The sequence below is a fragment of the Octodon degus genome, unplaced genomic scaffold, assembly GCF_000260255.1.
Source record: "Octodon degus isolate 3935 unplaced genomic scaffold, OctDeg1.0 scaffold00037, whole genome shotgun sequence".
NCBI lineage: Eukaryota > Metazoa > Chordata > Mammalia > Rodentia > Octodontidae > Octodon > Octodon degus.
The window spans coordinates 5,386,074-5,392,073 of record NW_004524613.1 but is presented as its reverse complement, the minus strand read 5'-3'; the positions used below and the strand labels follow the sequence as shown (position 1 = coordinate 5,392,073).

At 37.9% G+C, this 6,000-nt stretch overlaps 1 protein-coding gene across 8 annotated transcripts in view; it reads left to right on the top strand.

Annotated features, from left to right (window-relative positions):
- The window catches only part of Ncoa6 (nuclear receptor coactivator 6), a 97,667-nt gene that overhangs the window by 46,785 nt on the left and 44,882 nt on the right, over nt 1–6,000 (top strand). The gene's annotated exons all lie outside the window — the stretch shown is intronic.

Here is a 6,000-nt window from a genome sequence, read left to right as displayed (position 1 = left end):
ACACATATATATATATACACACACAACTTTAATATTTTATTCATCTAATAGATTAGGAGACCCTAATAGTCCTTTTATAGCAGTGGTCATTTTTCAGATAATTTCACTGCACTTATCCTTTTCAAAACAAAAACAGGGCCAACACAGACACACACATATACACCGGACTTAAAACTCTGTTCTTGTTCAAGGAATAAAGACAAAAACTACACGATTAGCATGATTTCCATTGCTACCTGTCTGTTTCTCTGTTAAACTTAAAACTCTATTTGCTCTTGTTCAAAGAATAAAGACAAAAACTACCATGACCTAAGGCCTTGCATGGTCCAACCTCTTAAGTCTGGAGGTTAGGTGTTCTCTATTTTCTAGTGTCTCAACCTTTTCTTGTTTCCAATGGCTTAAACACATAATTTTATCATCTTCACAGGTCCTTTGAATTTATTTCATCTATATATGAAGTTCAGTTCCTTTCTCTTAATTAGTGTCTACTCAGCCTTCTAGTACTAGCCAACTCTTGAGGATATAGTTTCTGAACACCCTACCTCAGTCTTGTAATACATTCTCACAAAAGTCTGTTCTTTATCTAAGATCATTTATCTTACACTTTCATTAAAGCAATTATTTGGTTATTATTTCATTCACTTGTAGACTGAGTGCAGGGACCAGATCTGGTTTTGCTACTTTTTTTTTTTTTTTTTTTCAGAACCAGGGATTGAACTCAGGCCCTTACACTTGCCAGGCAAGTGCTTATTCTACTGAGCTATTTCCCTGACCCCTGGTTTTACTAATTTTTATATCTTTGGCTCACCCAGTACTACATGTTAGGCTCTTTAGTAAATGTGTGTTGAATGAAAGCAAAGGAAGAATATAATAGTTACCACTTTGCTTTAACACTTGGAATGTAATCATAAAAAAAAATGTTCCTTGCTGTTATGAACATAAAAGTGCTCATGACCTTAGTAAGGGAGACCAATTCATGAAGTATGAACATACAGGGATTGCTTCTCTTTGGGGGATATAATGAATCAGCACCCTCTCTTGCCCTCCTGTGTTGATACCAACAAAGTGGTAACCAGTGATTCATCCTTCCCTTCTACTTACGGCTCAAATGCTTCTGACCCTATACTTACTTATAACCTAAATGTTCAGTGAAACCTCAGTAGCTGAAAAGTTTGTCAGTTAGGAATGACACATATGTTGTATAGTCTAGGATTGTAAGTTTCTATGTCCCAAGAGGGACAGTACCAACAAAGACTACTTAGAGAGTTATTTGTGGATTGGGAAATAATCTTATCACTTGATAAATGAGGAAGTAATGGCTTAAACAATAACCAGTTTATTATGAGAAATATTGTTGGGTCACCTAAAAAGAGCTGGGAATATAACCCTGGGAAGTATAAGGTTCTAAGCTCAATTCCCTGTAAAAAAAAATCTAAAAGGATTCAGAAAAGTAAAATTAATTCACAGTAGTAGTCTATAGGATGAACAGTTGAGTAAAGTGAAGTCAAACACCTACTGGGTAAAATAACAACATATAACCTGTTTATCCTTTAGGGAGTACATAGTGTTGTGTTTTGTTTTGTTTTGTTTTTTAACTCTGGATATTTTATAGTCTGTTAACTATGTACCTGAATTTTTTTTTTCATGTATTTAGTATAGGGTCTACAGGGTCTCACTGCACAGATGAGACTCAAGTGATCCTCCTGTTTCCAGCCTCCCATTGATTGGGATTACAGGCGCATGCCTCCATGCTCAGTGTCAGTGGCTGTCTCAGTGCATCCCAGGGCCAGAGCCGGCACAGCACACCAGGGATCGAATCCTGGTCCCTGTGTCTGCCTAAGCAGGAACTTTAGTCTGCTGAGCTATCTGGCCAGCCCCTTGGTTTAATTTTTTTGAGATAGGGTCTCACGATGTAGTTCAGGCTGGTTTTGAATTCACTATGTAGCACAGTCTATTGTCCATTAAAAGAATATTCCAGGGGGCTGAGGAGATAGCTCAGTAGAATAAGCGCTTTCCTGGCAAGCACAGGGTTCTGAGTTCAATCCCCAGTACCGCAAAATATATATATATATATATATATATATATATATATATATATATATTCCTTATACCATTCCAGTTTTTAGTTTTGTCCAGGGAGTTAGGGAGAATAATCTTAAGTCTGAGTTTTCTGAGGACATTTGTTCTGTAAATTCATGGGAATCGAAAACAAAGTCTACAAACTTCTATGAAGGGCCAGGAATAAATGTTTTGGGCCATAAGATCTGTGTCGTAAGTATTTAACCCTTGTAATTTGGCAGAGACAGCCATAGGTAATGCGTAAATGAAGGAACATGACTGGGCTCCAGTAACACTTTATTTAAATAAACAGGTAGTGGGCTAGATTTGGCCCCTTGAGTGTAGTTTGTGAATCCCTAATTGGCAAGTTTCATAGCTGCAAGTTCTTCACCTGAGTTTCTCCGATAATCAGCTGGTTTATATGCAGTAGGCAACTAGGGCAATAATAATAGTGTCACGTGGAAATTGTGTTTATTCATACGTAGGTTTTTCCGTTAAAATGAAAGGAAGCTGGTCTGGTGGAAATGGAATTATAATTGTCAGTAAGATAAAAAGTCTTTAGCTTAGCCACTTCATACGCTGGAATCCTTTCTGGTTCTAAAAAATTAAAAATTAGGATTTACATTCAGGACCTTCCCTAGACATGTATCCTAGCCTTGCATGTATCTCAGCTTATGAATAGTTGGACTTTCTTTTGTGCCTCCTTTAACAGCAGCCCCACTGCTTCAGAGAAGCATTGGATCTGCACTGTCTCAGCACCTTTAACCAGGCATTTCCATTCTATTATTTTTGAAGATTTTGCTTCACTAATTATCGTTTTTATTAGAGCTGTAGTTAGAAAGCCTCAGAGGTTTTGAGTATGCCCCAAGTCTGTTTTTCCCAGCAAACTTATTTTTCAGTATGAGATTTATTATTGGATATGAAATTTTCTAGAAATGCATTTATAATATAGAAAAAGTCTATAATTCTTTGTAAGCTTACTACTCATCTAGCTAATGAGCACCTACCAAAGTTCTATGTGCCAGGTACTTTTCAATGTATGAAGGGTATAGTTAGATAACAGAATAATTTCTCATCTAAATTAGGGCACTTTTGTGAACAAAAAATGTTACTAATAATTTTGTTGAAACAACGTGTAAAGAACTAAAGCATGTTTATGATTAACTTCTCTTTTTTAGTCCTTTTTTTTTTTTGAGTCAGAGTCTCCGTATGCAGTTCAGGCTGGCCTTGAGCTCACTTTGTAGCCCAAGCTGGCCTTTAACTCCCAATAATCATCTTACCTCACTTTCCCTAGTACTGGGATTATGGGTGTGCACCACCTTGCCCAGTTTGTTTAACTTCTGTGGTGATAGGGAGGCAAATAAGAAGTGAACAGTAGTTTCATAGGATGTGCTGTGAAGAAATGATAAGATGTTCTGATAAGGGTGACCTGACCTTGGATAAGATGTTAAAGGAGGCCTATTTGTGCATTTAGTATTTAAGATTACATGAAAATTGAGAAGCTAGTTATGGGAAGAATGCAGAGAACTGTTTAGGCAAAAGAAACAAGATGTACATAGAAAAGCCTTGAGGTGAGATGCAGCTTGATGTGGCTATGAAAGGAAAAAGTGAAGTTGAATCCTTGTTATTGAAGGAGAAGATAACATGAAGGTAAGATTACAGAGGTTAAGGCAAGAGCTAGATCTGGGCTGTCGATACAAGAGCCACATGTTTAAATGTCGCTTGTCCACATTGACATATTTGTAAGTATAAAATATTTTGGAGGGCTAGTGAGATAGCTCAGTGGACTAAGCGCTTGTTTAGGCAAGAGCAGGGACTGGGATTCAATCCCTGGTACCATGTGCCACGCCGGCCCCACCCCCAGGCATGCTGAGCCAGCTTCGAAGACCTGATGTGGCGCATGCCTGCAATCTCAGCACTGGGGAGGCAAAAAACGGGAAGATCACTGAAGTCTGAGCTGCATAGTGAGACCCTATACCAAATAACATTAAATAAATAAATAAGTAAGTTGGATTTTTAAAAAGTGGTACCTCGAAGAATAATGTAAAATATTGTTAGTAACTTTTGTATTGATTATATATTGAAATAATAATATAGTGGATGTATCAATAAAATGTTATTTTCATCTCTTTTTTTACCTTTTGTGCTATGGCTTCTAGAAGATTTTATATTACACAAAATGTGTGTCTCATGTTTCCACTATCAGCACTGGACTAGAAAACAATGGGGAGCATGGAGGGTTGTTTTGTTTTTGGGGGGTTTTTTTGGTGGTGGTGGTACCAGAGATCAAACTGAGGACCTTGCACTTACCAGGCAGATGCTTATTCCACTGAGCTATCTCATCTAGCTTTTTTGTTTGTTTGGGTTTTTTTGTTTTTTGTAGAACCAGGGATTGAACTCAGGCCCTTACACTTGCCAGGCAAGTGCTTATTCTACTGAGCCATCTCCCTGGCCCCTAGTTTTGTTTTTGTTTTTTAAAGCATGGAGTAATATTAAACAAAGGAATGACATGATCTGATACCGTTTCAATCTCTGTTTAAAATATCTTAGCAAGTTTTGTATATTTTAAGTTACTTCTTATTGGTGGAAATTAACCAGTACTCTTTTTCCTCTCTTAACTCTTCCTCTTTTGACTTATAGGCAAGTCACAGTATCTTTTTTTTTTTTAATTTTATTTGTGTGTGTGTGTGTGTGTGTCCAGCTCAGCCCACCAGGGGGCGGGGCTGGCTGGCATGTGGTGCTGGGGGATTGAACCAAGGTCTGTGCTTTGCTAAACTTGTTTTAAGTAGGTGCTTTAGACCACTAAGCCACCTCACCAGCCGCCCCCCCCCTTTTTTTTTTTTTGCGGAACCGGGGATTGAACTCAGGCCCTTGCGCTTGCCAGGGAAGCACTTATTCCACTGAGCCATCTCCCCAGCCCCCACAGTATCTTGTATCCCCCAGTGATTAATACTTTTTTGGTAAAATGTTGTTCCCTATGACCAGCCAACCTCTCTGTTTAAAATAAACACACAAGGCTGGCCTACATCAGTGGAGGAAGCCTTCATACATTTATTTACTTTCTGCTTTATTATCTTGCTGTAAAACCAAGGCTTTATAGTATGGCAAGATTTTTTTTTTTTTTTTTTTTTTTTTTGTATTTTAGGAAAGGGTCTACAGGGTGTTCGGGTCTCATTACTAGTAGTGATCCGCCTGTTTACAGCCTCCCAAGAGCTGGGATTACAGGCACACCACCACGCCCAGTCTCAATTGCATTCTCAGCATGCCCTGGGGGCGGGGCCTACATGGCAGGTCCAGTATGGCAAGCCTTGAAATGCAGCCTTTCAACTCCTCAGCCACAAGCTAACTATATTTTAAGTGTCCACAAGGTGGTGTTGTCTTACATAGTAACAGTAGTCAAAGTTGTGGATTAAGCACAAGTAGCATTCTGAAACTTGTTTTAGAAACCCTTTTTTATGCTACCTCTAAATTCAGGGTCTACTTAATTGGGACACTTTTATTAAGTTATTGTGAAGATCAAAAGGGGTAAAATTTTGTTAGTATTAAAAACCCTAGGAGTTAACATGTGCAAGACCCTGGATTTAGTCCACACTATTCCCAAAGCAAAAACAAAATCCTATACAAATGATGGTCTTATCATCAGGTGTCTTGGATATATAATAGTAGCAGCCTACCTACCTGTTTTGCATGAATTTCTGTGCTAAAATCTTTTTATATTGTAGTTACTGAAAAGAAATTGCTATAATCACAAGTATTACAGTGTCACCATACCATCATATCTTTTTTTGTTAAACCTACACATATCTCTACTTTTTGCTCATGCATACACATGCATGTGAGGTAGCTGAAAATATTAAGAGTTCTAAGCTCATTTAAGCTCCTAATTTAATAATCGCCTATTTTCCCTATTGTAAGCAGAAGTGTAATTTGTTATGCTTTTGT